Raw genomic sequence first — 17,346 nt, 5'->3', positions numbered from 1 at the left:
TGTGTATATATGCCCCCCAATAACTTGTATGCCCCCCACTGGCCCCTAGTAACTTGTATGTTCCCCAAAGTAACTTGTATGTTCCCCCCAGCAACATATATGCTGTTTATTATGTTAATATTGTGTTGTATTTTTTTAATGGTGGGGCCCCATTCAGACTTTTGCTATGCCCCATGATTTCTATGTACGCTTCTGTAAGTACCGAATCTTTTTTTATATGCACTATGCTGTTATTTAGTTACAGTTAGGGTATATGTTCATATTATCTATATCTTGGGATTTCTTTGTCTTATGGCCAGTGTGAACATGAGCTTACAAGCTGCATGAATACTGTTAGGGCCAGGTGGACGGGCAGACCCAGGAGGTGGATCCACTGGGCCGAACTCCTTGATGATGATAAGGGGTCCGGTAGCTGGAGCACTACAGGTAGCAGGACAGTCCGTGCAACAGAGTAGAATGGTGAAGTCCCTGGGACCACGGAGTCACTGATGGTAGTCCGGGTGACGGAGCTCAGGTTCGGAAGCCGAGATGATGTCAGGCGGAGTCCGGAACCGTTGGAGCGAGATGACGGGTCACCGCAGGGATCAGAGATGGTACGGACTGTCAGGATGGCAGATAGACAGCGTTCGGGGTTCGGGATTCAGCAGGACCGGATGGCAAGGCAGGATCGGCTCTAGAAGAGAGAGAGGTGAGTATCTCACAGGAACACAAGGAGACCTGACTCCTAGCTTGGGAAACACGAAGAACAGGCCCCGCCCACTTGGACACTAAACCCCTTTATACCCTGTACATGTGTGCTTCATTTCCTGTCAGTGGACGCTGGCCCTTTATGAAAGGGTCACTGACCGCGCGCGTGCCCTAATGCGCATGCGCGCGGCCCGGGTGCCAGAAGCCAGAGCAGGAAGCGGTGAGGAGGAAGCAGCAGAGCTGGGCTGGGGCTGAGAAGCCGACGGGCGCCGGGAGCGGGGACCAGGACGCCTGGGAAGCGCAGGCAATGGAGGCTGGAGAGCGGGGAGCGGCGGAGACCGGACCGAAGAACCGGGGAGCGAGGCAGGGGTGCCGGGGAGCGTGGCAGGTGAGCCGGGGAGCAGAGCAGGGGACCCGGGGAGCGTGACAGTACCCCCCCCACGCCCCCCTCCCCGCAACCGGGACAGGAAGGCACGGATCAGAGGAGTGCCCACATTCTCCCGGGGCTCCCAGGACCTATCCTCAGGACCATACCCTGCCCAGTCCACCAGGAAGAACTGTCGACCCCGTACGGTTTTCATGGCCACGATATCCCTTACCGCATAGATGTCGTCATCGGCAATAGGAGGAGGAGCCGAACTGGCAGCAGCGGAGAAGGGACCAAGGACAACCGGCTTGAGCAGGGAGACGTGGAAGGAGTTGGGTATCCTCATCGTGGCCGGGAGCTGTAGCTTGTAGGAGACTTCATTGATCTTGCTGAGGACTTTAAACGGTCCGATGTAGCGAGGACCCAGCTTGTAGGATGGTAGCTTCAATCGGACGTACTTGGAAGCAAGCCAGACGAGATCTCCAGGAGAGAAACACGGAGGGTCCAGACGTCTCTTGTCTGCGTGTCTCTTCATCCGCAGGGAAGCACGTTCAAGGGACGTCTTGACAGAGTCCCAAATTGTAGAAAAGACACGGACTACAACATCAGCAGCAGGGACATCCGAGGAAGAGGATATAGGTAATGGGACGGAAGGCTGAAGTCCGTAAACGACATGGAAGGGAGAGCTGGAGGAGGACTCACTGACGTGGTGGTTATGGGAGAATTCAGCCCAAGGAAGAAGCGTGGACCAGTCGTCATGATGGGCGTTGACATAGTGACGTAAGAAGGAGGTCAAGATCTGATTGACCCGTTCCACTTGGCCGTTCGACTGAGGATGGTACGCTGAAGAAAAGTCCAGAGTCACTCCCAGATGTTTGCAGAGAGACCTCCAGAAGCGGGAGGTGAACTGAGTTCCTCTGTCGGACACAATGTGTGATGGAAAGCCATGCAAGCGGAAGATGTGATGTATATAGGCATCCGCGAGTTCCTGGGCAGAGGGCAGTCCAGCCATAGGGACGAAATGAGCCATTTTAGAGAATCGATCCACCACGACCCATATGACTGTGTGTCCGGAGGACAATGGCAAGTCCGTAATAAAGTCCATAGCAATGTGTTGCCACGGAACTGAGGGTATAGGCAGAGGCAGAAGACGGCCATATGGCAGGTGTTTGGGCGTCTTGTTCCTGGCACAAGAGGAGCAGGCAGAGACAAAAGAAGCGACGTCCGTGCGAAGGGATGGCCACCAGTAATGACGGACAATCGCACTCCATGTTCTCTTCTGACCAGCATGACCGGCTGTTTTCGAGGCATGGCCCCAGTGTAACACTTTTTGCCTGTCAGACTCAGAGACATAGGTCTTCCCGGGCGGTATCTGGGCCAGGGTGACAGGAGCCACCGGAATGATTTTACTAGGACAGATGATGGGTTGGGATGTCTCCTCCTCCTGCTCCATGGGCATGAAAGACCTGGACAAGGCATCAGCGCGTACATTCTTGTCCGCGGGTCGGAAATGGAGCTGGAAATCAAATCTGGCAAAGAACAAGGACCACCTGGCTTGCCGTGGGTTCAGTCGCTGAGCAGACCGCAGGTATTCCAGGTTCTTGTGGTCCGTGTAAATAATAACGGGGTACACTGCTCCTTCCAGAAGGTAGCGCCATTCCTCCAGAGCCAGTTTGACTGCCAATAGCTCTCGGTCACCGATGGTGTAGTTGCGTTCAGGCACTGAGAAGCTCTTGGAGAAAAAACCGCAAGTCACCATCTTCCCGGAGGAGGACTTCTGCATGAGCACTGCTCCGGCTCCCGAGGAGGAGGCATCCACCTCCAAGGTGAACTGTCGGTTTAACTACGGACGGTGGAGTACAGGCGAGGAGGCAAATGCCCGCTTCAGAGAGCCAAACGCGGCGTCGGCCGCAGGTGACCAGTCCTTTGGATTAGCCCCCTTCTTGGTCAAGGCGGAGAGAGGAGCAGTCAGAGCAGAGAAGTGAGGGATGAACTGGCGGTAGTAGTTGGCGAATCCCAGAAAGCGTTGGATTGCCTTCAGTCCAGAAGGAGAAGGCCAGTTGAGAATGGAGGAGACCTTCTTTGGATCCATCTGCAGTCCGGTATCGGAGATGATGTAACCCAGGAAGGGGAGAGAAGACTGCTCAAAAACACACTTCTCGTACTTGGCGTACAGACGATTCTCTCTCAGTCTTTGTAGAACCAGCTGCACGTTCTCTCTGTGGGTCTGGAGGTCCGGAGAGAAGACAAGGATATCATCCAGATAAACCACCACACAGACGTAGAGAAGGTCCCGGAAAACGTCGTTCACCAATTCTTGAAAGACTGCTGGTGCGTTACACAGGCCGAAGGGCATCACGCAGTATTCATAGTGCCCATCGCGAGTATTGAACGCGGTCTTCCATTCGTCCCCAGAGCGGATGCGGACCAGGTTGTAGGCGCCCCGAAGATCCAACTTGGTGAACACACGAGCTCCTCTAAGCCGATCAAACAATTCGGGGTGAGCGGCAGGGGATACTTGTTTTTCACGGGGATTTGGTTTAATCCCCGGTAGTCTATGCATGGACGTAGGTCACCTTCTTTCTTCTAACGAAGAAGAAGCCTTCTCCAGCAGGAGAGGAGGATCTCCGAATGAATCCCCTTGCCAGGCTCTCTGTGATATAAGTAGACATGGCCCTTTTTTCGGCTGGAGACAATGGATATATCCGTCCTCGAGGTGGTGTGGTTCCCGGGAGCAGGTCGATTGCACAATCGTAAGGACGATGTGGCGGAAGTACCTCTGACTCCTTTTTATCAAAGACGTCCGCGAAGGACCAATAGGCCGAGGGCAGTCCCGGTAGGGACTCTGGAACCGGAGGTCGTCGGATGGGTTGTATGGTCTTCAGACAGTTCTCATGGCAAGAAGAGCCCCATCGGGTGATTTCACCAGTGCCCCAGCTGACTGATGGTTCGTGTGTCCTTAACCAGGGGAGTCCCAGCAGGATTTGATGGGACATGTGTGGGAGGACGTAGAGAGCGATGTTCTCGGTGTGCAGGGCACCGATACGCAGTTCGACCGGCCTGGTGATCCAGGAGATGGTGTCAGAGAGGGGTCTCCCATCCACAGAGGCAATCACGAGGGGTTTGTCGAGTGGAGTAACAGGCAGCTGGTACTTGTCCACTGTGGCCTGCTGGATGAAATTGCCTGCTGCCCCAGAATCGAGGTACGCCTCAGCCGTGAACCGCGTCTCTCCCGTTGTCACTTGCACAGTCCACGTAACCGGGTCTGAGAGAGTCCCAGCACCTAGGGTGGCCTCTCCTACCAACCCTAGGCTTTGGAGTTTCCCGGCCTCTCTGGACAGGAGCGCAGCAGGTGTGTGCCCTCTCCGCAGTAGAAGCAGAGGCCCTTGGCGAGCCGCTCTGCTCGACGTTGTTCAGACTGCCGCACACGGTCGATCTGCATGGGCTCGTGGACGGAGACACCAGATGCCGTTGACTGAAGTACGGCGGGCTTCTGCGGAGGAGAGGAATGCCGTACCGGACGTCTCTCACGGGACACCTCTTTGGATCGCTCCTGAAAGCGAATGTCCACTCGAGTCGCTAGGGTAATCAGGGCATCCAGGGTGGACGGTACGTCACGACCAGCCAGCTCATCTTTAATTTGACCCGAGAGTCCTTCCCAGAAGGCGGCGGTTAGGGCCTCGTTGTTCCTCCCGAGTTCCGAAGCCAAGGTGCGAAAACGGATGGCGTATTGACCCACCGTCAGAGTCCCCTGACGTAACCGGAGAAGAGATGAGGCAGACGCGGAGGCGCGTCCGGGCTCGTCAAAGGTGCCACGAAATGCCTGCAGGAACTCCTGGATGTTCGTGGTCACAGGATCCTCCCTTTCCCACAAGGGGTTCATCCACGCCAGTGCCTCACCCTCTAGATGGGACATGATGAAGGCGACCTTGGCTTGGTCGGAGGCAAACAAATGCGGCAGCTGCGTGAAATGGAGGGAGCATTGGTTTATGAATCCCCTGCAGGTCTTGGGATCTCCGGCGTACCGGGGTGGTGAGGCCAAACGAAGTCTGGAAGCATCCGAAGAGGCTGCCACGGGTGCTGGAGCCGTGGATTGTCTAGTGGAAGCCCGAGATGCTGAAGACGTAACTGACGCTTGTAGCGTGTTCAGGCGGGCGTCCACAGAAGACATGAATTGCAGCATGCGGGTCTGAGTCTCACGCTGGCGTGTGAGTTCCTCCTGTAAGGCTGCTAGTGCTTCAGCGGGATCCATGGCCTGTTCTTACTGTTAGGGCCAGGTGGACGGGCAGACCCAGGAGGTGGATCCACTGGGCCGAACTCCTTGATGATGATAAGGGGTCCGGTAGCTGGAGCACTACAGGTAGCAGGACAGTCCGTGCAACAGAGTAGAATGGTGAAGTCCCTGGGACCACGGAGTCACTGATGGTAGTCCGGGTGACGGAGCTCAGGTTCGGAAGCCGAGATGATGTCAGGCGGAGTCCGGAACCATTGGAGCGAGATGACGGGTCACCGCAGGGATCAGAGATGGTACGGACTGTCAGGATGGCAGATAGACAGCGTTCGGGGTTCGGGATTCAGCAGGACCGGATGGCAAGGCAGGATCGGCTCTAGAAGAGAGAGAGGTGAGTATCTCACAGGAACACAAGGAGACCTGACTCTTAGCTTGGGAAACACAAAGAACAGGCCCCGCCCACTTGGACACTAAACCCCTTTATACCCTGTACCTGTGTGCTTCATTTCCTGTCAGTGGACGCTGGCCCTTTAAGAAAGGGTCAATGACCGCGCGCGCGCCCTAATGCACATGCGCGCGGCCCGGGTGCCAGAAGCCAGAGCAGGAAGTGGTGAGGAGGAAGCAGCAGAGCCGGGCTGGGGCTGAGAAGCCGACGGGCGCCGGGAGCGGGGACCAGGACGCCTGGGAAGCGCAGGCAATGGAGGCTGGAGAGCGGGGAGCGGCGGAGACCGGACCGAAGAACCGGGGAGCGAGGCAGGGGTGCCGGGGAGCGTGGCAGGTGAGCCGGGGAGCAGAGCAGGGGACCCGGGGAGCGTGACAAATACCAACTCATACTCCGTCTCACTTTTTAGTTTTTTTTGTAGTCTCTTGTATTTAGCACAAATAGGGTGTGCCCCCCCCCCCTCTTAGTGAGCTGGGAATTGTATTCTATGCTTCCCATGGCTGTGTGTCCAGTTGGGACCCAGGCACTCTCATTCCTTATTCACACTGAGGCCTATTTTTGACCCATGGTAAAGTTTTAATATTGAGTGTAGGTACTGTCCCAACTGAGTACACCTTGTCGCAATGGGGTGGCTCTATGCTTTTTTTTGTTATAAAAAACCCCAGTGTTTACTAAGTACCCTATATATATATATATATATATATATATATATACAGTTAGGTCCAGAAATATTTGGACAGTGACACAAGTTTTGTTATTTTAGCTGTTTATAAAAACATGTTCAGAAATACAATTATATATATAATATGGGCTGAAAGTGCACACTCCCAGCTGCAATATGAGAGTTTTCACATCCAAATCGGAGAAAGGGTTTAGGAATCATAGCTCTGTAATGCATAGCCTCCTCTTTTTCAAAGTACCAAAAGTAATTGGACAAGGGACTCTAAGGGCTGCAATTAACTCTGAAGGCGTCTCCCTCGTTAACCTGTAATCAATGAAGTAGTTAAAAGGTCTGGGGTTGATTACAGGTGTGTGGTTTTGCATTTGGAAGCTGTTGCTGTGAGCAGACAACATGCGGTCTAAGGAACTCTCAATTGAGGTAAAGCAGAACATCCTGAGGCTGAAAAAAAAGAAAAAATCCATCAGAGAGATAGCAAACATGCTTGGAGTAGCAAAATCAACAGTCAGGTACATTCTGAGAAAAAAGGAATTGACTGGTGAGCTTGGGAACTCAAAAAGGCCTGTGAGTCCACGGATAACAACAGTGGTGGATGATCGCCGCATACTTTCTTTGGTGAAGAAGAACCCGTTCACAACATCAACTGAAGTCCAGAACACTCTCAGTGAAGTAGGTGTATGTGTCTCTAAGTCAACAGTAAAGAGAAGACTCCATGAAAGTAAATACAAAGGGTTCACATCTAGATGCAAACCATTCATCAATTCCAAAAATAGACAGGCCAGAGTTAAATTTGCTGAAAAACACCTTATGAAGCCAGCTCAGTTCTGGAAAAGTATTCTATGGACAGATGAGACAAAGATCAACCTGTACCAGAATGATGGGAAGAAAAAAGTTTGGAGAAGAAAGGGAACGGCACATGATCCAAGGCACACTACATCCTCTGTAAAACATGGTGGAGGCATGGGCATGCATGGCTTTCAATGGCACTGGGTCACTTGTGTTTATTGATGACATAACAGCAGACAAGAGTAGCCGGATGAATTCTGAAGTGTACCGGGATATATTTTCAGCCCAGATTCAGCCAAATGCCGCAAAGTTGATCGGACGGCGCTTCATAGTACAGATGGACAATGACCCCAAGCATACAGCCAAAGCTACCCAGGAGTTCATGAGTGCAAAAAAGTGGAACATTCTGCAATGGCCAAGTCAATCACCAGATCTTAACCCAATTCAGCATGCATTTCACTTGCTCAAATCCAGACTTAAGACGGAAAGACCCACAAACAAGCAAGACCTGAAGGCTGCGGCTGTAAAGGCCTGGCAAAGCATTAAGAAGGAGGAAACCCAGCGTTTGGTGATGTCCATGGGTTCCAGACTTAAGGCAGTGATTGCCTCCAAAGGATTCGCAACAAAATATTGAAAATAAAAATATTTTGTTTGGGTTTGGTTTATTTGTCCAATTACTTTTGACCTCCTAAAATGTGGAGTGTTTGTAAAGAAATGTGTACAATTCCTACAATTTCTATCAGATATTTTTGTTCAAACCTTCAAATTAAACGTTACAATCTACACTTGAATTCTGTTGTAGAGGTTTCAATTCAAATCCAATGTGGTGGCATGCAGAGCCCAACTCGCGAAAATTGTGTCACTGTCCAAATATTTCTGGACCTAACTGTATATATATATATATATATATATGTGCACTATGCTTTTAGTTAGTTCCAGTTAGGGTGTATGTCCATATTATTTATATCTTTGGTTTTTCTTAGGTCTTGCATGGAGCCTTAAGGGTACTTTACACGCTGCAATATCGCTACCAATATATCGTCGGGGTCACGTCGTTAGCGACGCACATCCGGCGCCGGTAGCAACATTGCAGCGTGTGACACAAATGAGCGACGATCAATGAGCACAAAATTGTAAAAAATCTTTGCTCGTTGACACATCGTTCATTTCCTTAATATCACTGCTGCTACAGGTATGATGTTGTTTGTCATTTATGCAGCATCACACATCGCTGTGTGTGACCCCGCAGGAATGACAAACATCTCCTTAACTGCGTCCACCGTCAATGCGGAAGGAAGGAGGTGGGTGGGATGTTACGTCCCGCTCATCTCCGCCCCACCGCTTCTATTGGCCGGCCGCTTAGTGATGCCGCAGTGACGTCGCTATGACGCCGAACGCCCCTCACCCTTAAAAGAGGGATTGTTCGGCGGTCATAGCGACGTCTCTGGCAAGGTATGTGCGTGTGACGTAGCGATAATGTTTGCTACGGCAGCGATCACCAAATGTCGCATGGGCGACTGGGGCGGGTGCTATCACGCTCGACATCGCTAGCAATCGCTTGCAATGTCACAACGTGTAAAGCACCCTTTAGACTAAGTAAGATTGATAGGCGTCTTGTGTTTTTTCTATTTTCTAATGAAAAACAAAACACTTATTGCCCACTCACCAAGCTGCTGTATAAGGACAGCCCTTTGGTCTTTGTCATGGTGGAAATGTTGGAGTGTGATTGATTGAGTTGGCAGACAGCTGTCTTTTATACAGGTAACGAGTTCAAACAGGTGCAATTAATATAAGGAATGAGTGCAGAGTAGGAGGGCTTCTTAAAGAAAAAATAGCATGTCTGTAGAGTCAAAATTCTGCTTGATTGGTAGATGATCAAATACTTATTTCATGTGTAGCACCTCTGCGGTACCTGGTGCCACAAAATGTAAGTGGAAACCCAAACCCCAGAATATCCATGCCAGTCAACACACCAGCACCTTCAGGCCACACACAAAACCCCAACACCAAACTGGGAGACTGCCTAGCAACAGGTAAAAGGGACGGGTACTGACTGGATAGTTGCCACCCAATCTGTAGGGAGAGACCCAGCAAGCGGAGGGGCCAGTGGTCAGTTGGGAAGTTGACGGGAAGAAGTGGAAGTTCAGTCAGTCAGAGGAGTGGAGTGAGGAGAGTGGAGAGTAGTAGTCTAAAGAGTAAAAGTACAGAAAGAAAGTAAAGACCTGCAGTAACAACGGAGTACTGTGACAGGAGTGAAGGACTGTGGAGTAAGGAACCAGGACTCCAGGGACCGTGGGTTACCTGTGAAAGTGGAAAACTCCAGAGACCGCGGGGCACCTGTGGAAGTCTGGAAGCTAGGCTCACAGGACTCAGCATGAGGCGGGGTGCAGACCCTAGGACAGCGGGATACTTTATGGTCAACTGTTAAATCTGCCAGGCGAGAAGATCTCCAGGGTCCCTCGCCAACCAAAGAGTCTGAACCATCAGCAGCAAAGAGGGGACCGGGGATTGAACCCCTTAAATAGTCCAGGCTGCCTGCAATAGGACCAAGACAGAAACAATGGGATTCCCAAGCAGCTCTAGGCCATGGGAGCTCATCAACAACAAGTGTTCACGGAGGACAGCCAGCCCAGGTCACAACTGGCACAGAGAATAAAAGGAGCGGGAACACCTGGAACCGGCACCAGCGAGTCCAAACACTCAAGTAAAAACAAGGCAAGTTAAAACTGCAATACTGGTGTGGACTGTTTCCTTACCGCTTCTGTAAACTCACACTGACTGTTCCACACTACAACCCCCATCATCCACTGCTGGGGTCTAGCCCTGCTTGCGGAGGGTCCACAACACCTAAGCTGCACTACTCGATCAGCCCCAGTCGAATCCTGCAGCGGCAGCTTCAAATAACCTGGCTGCACACCTAAAGTGGCGTAGTCGACAAACTCATTTATTTTTATTTTTCCCTTTTCTTTTATTTTTACTCCTTTTTATTCGGACCGACCCAAAGGGTCACGGAAACGGGCATTTTGCCGCAACCACGACTCCCCTGAGTGTCACACATGCCCAGGACAGAGTTTCCCACAGCCCTGGTCCGTCACACATGCAATGAAATGCAAATTATTTTTTTAAAATCATATAATGTGATTTTTTTCTTTTGGATTCTGTTTGTGACAGTAGAAGTGTACCTTTGCTAAAAAATACAGACTTTTCCATACTTTGTAGAAGGGAAAACTTGCAAAATCGTCAGTGTATCAAATATTTATTTTTCCCACTCTATATAAATGATAAAGAACTATAGAAAGTGTTCTAGGGTGGTCTTACCAGGATATGTCACATGGACAAAAAATGAGACCAAGCAGCGCCAGAGAACTTTTAGTTTACTCAGGGATTGGCAGAGAGTTCTGAGTCCCCCACAATAACACAAGTGGAATATTACAGTCACACAGTCAGAAGTAACCAGGACCCCTATGATGTACAAGCGACATGAACCTGACATGTCCCAGGAGATGAATCAACAATTTACCTAAACTGGCACTCTGCCTACTGTATCAGCCAAATAATTAATCTATAAGGAATGTTGTAAATCAATGAGTGCACTAGCTGAGCCTTCAATGGTGCAGGACAAATGACACAAATTTATTTCATCACTACCCCACCATTTTACCCCAGCTCAAAGAGTCACTTCACAACATAGGGATACGATTGAAGGAGGAGGGGAATAATGTCTCTTTTACTGTGAGCACTTACGCTCTAAAAAACAAAATTGTGTCCTCTTAAACTCTAGCTTTAACTAACTAATGTTTTCACCAAACTGTAGGTTTGTGTACACATACCCATCGATAGCTCTGTGGCAAGGCCTAAGCTCAGGAATTACTGACCCTAACACTAAAAGGATTGCAGTAATACAGTCGACCGTTAGCTGGATGAACAAGGGAGCGTTGATGAGTCTGCACTCACAGATTATATGTCAGGCCTTCCTCACGGGTCACTCAGGGAGTCTTCTGGGAAATTCAACTCTGCATCTAATCATAATTGTCCCCAAAAGGCACTATTATCATTAGGCAAATTTCTCTGGAACTGAAACAGTCATTTATGACACTTTGGACACTCACGTTACTTCATGATATGGAGATCTTAAGATATGGATGGAGCTTACTCTCAAATGTCCTCATGCTTGTAATGGTCCCCAGGAACTAATTGTGCCACCACATCTACCAAAGAGTATTTTTGCCAGTGCCAACAGAGACCACTGGTGGTCAGAACCTGCAAAGAGTTAAATTTGTCACAAGTCAGTTGCTAGGAGAACATCTTGGGTGGGTGGAGTCTTAGTATACAAAACAGTTGCTATCTCAGAGTCTAGTCTCAGTACAGTTGGAGATCAGCTAGAGTACATGCCAGAAACATGAAGGGGAGTTTTATCCCCATTTCAGTAGGCTGAATGTGGATGGACTTACCGGGCACAATCTTGTACGATAACTTGAGGACTAGCACCCTATAGGGAGTTGACATGCCCTGGTCTGCATAGCAACTTTAGCTTAAAAAAAAAATCTATGCTGTGTGTGCAAAGGGAGTATGGGCCTGGAAAGTGGTCCCAAATAAAAAGACCTAAAACAACATGAAGGTTGGAGGGAACTGGAGCTCTTGGGTCTGCTGGGGAATACTATTCCAATGGCAATGGGATAGAGGATATCTGCCATTTCAGCTTAGGCAGCAGTATTGATTCTTTTTCTTTTATTGAAGTGAAAAAAGTGCAAAAAAGTGCTATACTAGACAGAAAGTCCGCCAGGTGAGAATGTTTCGGCCAAGAAGCCTTCCTCTGGTCGGACAGACTAAGATGAGCAGGAATCACCATGAAACAGTATGAAGCGTTGAAAAAACGAAAATATATTTATTCTACCGATGGAGTAGGAGTAGTCACGGAATCGAGGTATGTGGAGTGCAGCTCCTAATACATGTGGTAGAATCGTCATACAGTTCTCTAGTCTCATAGAGGAGGAGTTAAATAGGTGTCCGCCCTCTGAGCGAGAGGCTGGTCCCCATCTGTTGATAGGAGAATAGCCCACAGGAAAGCCAATTGTCTTAGATGTAATACAATCCTAGTGCGATGTGGATCAATATGTAATATTGGAACAATGGTTCACCAAGCAGCCAGATGTCTGGGATCATATGTGTCAAAATATGTAGATAGGGAGAAATAAATATGTATCCAAGATGAGGACTGAGGATTGGATAAGCCTGAAGAGCAGGTTAGGGGGGAGAGGTGTATCCGCAATGCCTGGATGAGGACTCCTGGCGGGTAACCATACCCTGGTTTCTGGTGAGAGATGTGTGCAGACCGCGCGTCCTGTGTGGTCGCACAGGATCTGCCCTGAGCAGGGCAAATCAAAGCATTGTAGTGCGCATGCGTGGGACCGGCGAGTGTGTATGATGTAGACGCGTCATGCACACAGGCTTCAAAAGGAGGACGAAGATGGCCGAGAGAGGCAGCGCTGGCACCGGAGGACAAAGACGCCCATCTGAGCCACATCCACTGCAGCGACCGATTTAGGTGAGTATTATAAAGTTATATTTATGTTGTACACAGTGGCCTGGGCTCTTATATACAGCATGTTAGAATGCTGTATATAAGAGCCCACTGGTGGTTGCCACAACTTATAGCTTGGAAAAACGGTGACAGGTTCCCTTTAATTGCACATGAAAGATACCAGGTGTGAACAGAAGAAAGGAGGTACAGGGAGGCGTCAGTCAGTTGAAACAATGGATAAATTAACATGCAGGAATTAATAAGAAACATTCGCTGTTACACAACAGAAAATGGAAATAGTAAACATACCCACAACCGTTATACACAGGTGTGAATAATGATCCATAGCTACTAAGGCTGATATTGCAATCCGGAAGCATAGCTGTGGATGAAACAGAAGGCTTGTCAGATCAGGAGTAAAGATAACATTGAAGAATATATACCATTGGATTACATTTCTGGTACATTTCTCCTGTGCACTTTAAAAAGCTGCACTAATAAAGCGGCATGCGCAAACTATCTCTAGTTGCTTCTTAAGGGCCCGTTACAAGCTACGATATATCTAACGATATGTCGTCGGGATCACGTCGTTAGTGACGCACATTTGGCATCGTTTGACATATCGTAGCGTGTGACAGCTATGAGCAACTGTGAACGAGCAAAAATACTCACCTTATCGTTGCTCGTTGACACGTCGCTCATTTTCAAAGAATCAAACGTCCTTCTGCGCGCCACTTGTTCATTATTCCTGAGGCAGCACACATTGCTCCGTGTGACACCCCGGGAACGTTGAACTGCAGCTTACCTGCGGCCGCCGGCAATGCAGAAGGAAGGAGGTGGGCGGGATGTTACGTCCCACTCATCTCCACCCCTCCGCTTCTATTGGCCGGCCGCTGTGACGCCAAACATCCCTCCCCCTTCAGGAAGAGGATGTTCGCCGCCCACAGCAAGGTCGTTCGGGAGGTATGTGCGTGTGACGGGGGTTACCGACTTTGTGCGCCACAGGCAACAAATTGCCCGTAATGCACAAACGATGGGGGCGGGTGCAATCGCACATACGATCGCATGATAAATCGCTGCGTGTAAAGCGGCCTTTATAAATGCATGGAATACATACATTGTTTTTGACCAGCCAGTTTCTGGATGTACTTTTTTTTCCTTATTTTTGTGGATGACTATACTTTAGATAAGTGTCCAAAGGACTGCATCCAATGTATTGGACTGTATACTACTTTCTCCTTTTCTCTGCAGATAGACTGATACTCATATTAATACTTTCAAAATGAGAACAAGTATCCCAAATTTGCATATATTACAAAGTTTCAGATATTTTTTGATATTCATCTGAGGTGATTTGATAAGAGTTAATAAAATAAAGCTAAGAACATTTTTCCAGAACATATTTACATATTATATTCAAAGAGAAATACTTAAATGGACCAAAATTATCTCAAATACATGTAACATAAATAATATTTGGCAGCAACCAAGTGTTTTCTCTGCACAAGATAGATAATGCATAAATGCTGAAATTAAGTTAATCTTCTCATCTCATCTATATTCTCTACTACAACTGATTTACATTGCAATGATAAACATGGTTGTCACCAATTTTAGCATCAGTAGTTGCTCATCATAATTATTCATTATACTTTATAATTGACTTTGATCAATCATGTTTGACTATTGTATGATTTACCAAGTTCTAAAGCAAAAAAGGGCACAAGCAATGAAAAGAGAAGCTAGAAACTATGTTATTTGAATATTCTTATTGCACACATTCCAAGTAGTTTATATTTGATGCTTTCTACACCATTAGACTTGTAGAAAAGGTTGACTTCATTTTGTAAGGTCAGGATTTAGGCTCAAAAAAGTGTGTACTATACATTTATGCATATTTAAAAAAATGATAAAAACTTAAATAATTATGCTATGTGTTATGGTATGTACATATATCACATTATTTACAAATTTTCCATTTTTACACCCAGGTCCTGTTTACACAAGGTTTGCCTGCAGTCTCATATCTATGCTAAATCCATGAAGATTTTTTTAAATATGTTTTAGAGATTGTTTAACAACCTTTTTTCAACAATCCTTTCCTTTGACCATTCTGGATAAAAGAGGTTGGTCTACAAAAACCCTATCCCCTACTATCATGTCTTGAAAGTAATGAGGGCGTCACACGAGACGATCTTTCGTGCTATACGTCTTTGGGGTCACGGTTTTCGTGACGCACATCCGGCATAGCTTGCGACGTCGTCCCCTGTGACACCTTTGAGCATCTGTTAACGATTGCAAATCGTGAATCGCATACAGGTCGCTCATTTTTAAAAAATCGTGTATTCAACTTTGCGCCAGTTGTTCATCGTACCCGGGGTGACGTTGCTGTGATGCCGAACGTCCCTCCCCCTTCAGGAAGTGGATATTCGCCGCCCACAGCGAGGTCGCTCAGCAGGTAAGTACGTGTGACGGTGGTTTAACGACTTTGTGCGCCACAGACAACGAATTGCCCGTGACGCACAAATGACGGGGCAATCGCTCGTGCAATCGCACGATAGATCGTACCGTGTGAAGCCCGCATTAGACCAGGAATGCTAAACACTTCTTCCTTAGCATTTCTCACCTCCTTAATGTTTTTGTAAGGCCTTTTTCACACGCACGTGCAAAACACAAATGTTTTGCATGGTCCGTGGTGTAGGTGTGCATGTGTGTGTGTGCGTGTGTCCATGTGTGCTCAGTGTGTGCTGTCAGTGTTTTATCCGTACACTGAAAGTATAAACTTCTATACTTTCCTGTCCATGGTGCTGCTGTGTCCGGCGCTGCTGCTGCTTCTGGTCCAAGTTACAGTGAATATGCAATGAGCATAATGAGCGGGGGTCGGAAGCAAGTAACAGCAGTGCTGGAGATATCAGCCGTGGAGACAGCTGAGTATAGAAAAGTATTTTATTCCACAGACACCTTTTCTTTGGTACGTGTCACACTGATCTCACACGGAGCACATCAGTGTGCGGTCCATGTGACACCCGTACTGCCGGAGAAAAATGGACATGTCTACACGTGGAGCGCAGGGACAGTATATGCTCCGCACACACACATGGTCCATGTGAAAACATGCATGTGTGCATAAGCCCATTGATTTTAATGGGTCTACGTGTATCCGGGTCTACGTGTGTCCGGGTCTCCGGTATGTGTGAAAAAGGATGTCACACATACCTGAAACACGGATGTGTGATGGAGGCCTAAGATGGTGCAAACTAAAACCTATCTTATTGATACTTATAGAGACTTTTAACGCGATATTCAGGACACTGTGTAATTTGAAATAATAAAAAAAAAAAATGCTTTTACATGCTTTCAATAATCATTTTTTTGTACAACTCTGCAAAAATGTGACTTTTTTCCACCAATTTCCTGTTGTAAAGTGCTTGATTATTTCCCCTTCTTGCCTTTGGATATAAAATCCTTATACTATGGTAGCACCATATAAAGAAAAAAAGCATAAAAAAATTGATGTTTCTGCTATAAACCTCTGAGAGTAGAAAATTGTTGTAGAAGGTGGGATCTGGTGAGAGAGGAGGCTATATGATTAATGCATGAAGCATAGCCCTGAAAGCACAACAGACCTTCTCAGCAAGATAATCTTAAAACAAAAATATACATATGTTATGCCCTCTCCAGACCCCCCCCCCCAAAAAAAAAAAAATAATAAATAAATCTATAAGCTTTTTTGGCAGTGCTTTATAAATTTCCCATTTGTAGTTGCTTACAGAGAATTTATTTCTTTTTCTTTTTTTTTTCTGTATAAACAAATACTTTTAAACATGGTTTCGTGACCACTTTACATATTTATATGAAGGCAAAAATGTAATGTGTCCTTCATAGAATACATACAATTTTAGTCTGAATAACTCTACTTTATTAAAATAAAATGGAAATCATTTAATCAATCCAGTCTATTGTAATAGAGAAAAAGGTTACCATGTACGCAAGGTCAGTACACAAACATGTTTTTCTGTTCGGTGTTAAAATATGTTGTATATTATCTGCAAAATCAGTAATTATGTTGCTATACACTTGTGATTTATTTCAGTAGGAGGTTAATAAAATTATAATTAGAAAAAGAAATGAAGTGGTTGGTTATATCTAGATGGACTTTTCTATCTTCTATTCTTCCTTTTTGTAATACATTTATATTATGTTCCAATTCTGATGTGCCTTGGATAATTACTCATGGATTCTCAGTGTATTCATTTTCAGTGATAATGGCTATAAATACAACTCGTTAATGTTACCGAATAAAGAAAATCTTTAGGGCTCATTTGGAATGCACTATATGAAGCCTAATTCTTAGCAGTATATAGACTTTTTGCCATCGTTCCACTTGTAATGAATAGTTGCTATCACATCTGAATAAATATTGGGTATTTATGTGCACAAGGCATTGACATACATTTCTTAACATTTTTCAGAATCGCAAAGTTTATTTACAATATTTTGGATTTTTGTTCAATATGCAATTCTTAAATGTTAAACATATTCATTTACATTAATTAAGAAAACTAAAAAAATGCAATACATTTGTTCCTAATGTAGTTTGTAGCAGAATATTTGAGTATTAAAAAGAAGGTCT

This window comes from Anomaloglossus baeobatrachus, chromosome 1 (assembly GCF_048569485.1).
Source record: "Anomaloglossus baeobatrachus isolate aAnoBae1 chromosome 1, aAnoBae1.hap1, whole genome shotgun sequence".
Lineage (NCBI taxonomy): Eukaryota > Metazoa > Chordata > Amphibia > Anura > Aromobatidae > Anomaloglossus > Anomaloglossus baeobatrachus.
This window is presented reverse-complemented; position numbering follows the sequence as displayed.